Source organism: Pterocles gutturalis, unplaced genomic scaffold (assembly GCF_000699245.1).
Source record: "Pterocles gutturalis isolate BGI_N339 unplaced genomic scaffold, ASM69924v1 scaffold1412, whole genome shotgun sequence".
NCBI classification, from domain to species: Eukaryota; Metazoa; Chordata; class Aves; order Pterocliformes; family Pteroclidae; genus Pterocles; species Pterocles gutturalis.
The window spans coordinates 1-267 of NW_010114918.1; positions in this window are offsets into that span (position 1 = coordinate 1).

The following is a 267-nucleotide window of genomic DNA, read 5'->3' on the forward strand; positions in this document are numbered from 1 at the left end:
CGGCACAGCGGCCTCTAGAGAAGGGCCAGGGGTGAGGCAGCAGGTCAGGGACACGGTGCATCTCCTTTGCTGGGGGTTAGGGCCTTGCTCTCCCCTGAGGGAGCGAACAGCACACGCGGCTTGTTCGATTCACTTTCTGATGGGGGTTTTTCCCTTCACAACACCCCCACGGGCGCCCCGGAGGCGCTCACGCTCTCCCTCCCAAAGCAGATAAGGGTGGAGGCAGGATCCTTCCTGCAGTGCCCAGGGGTGCTCAGGGCTCTTTCG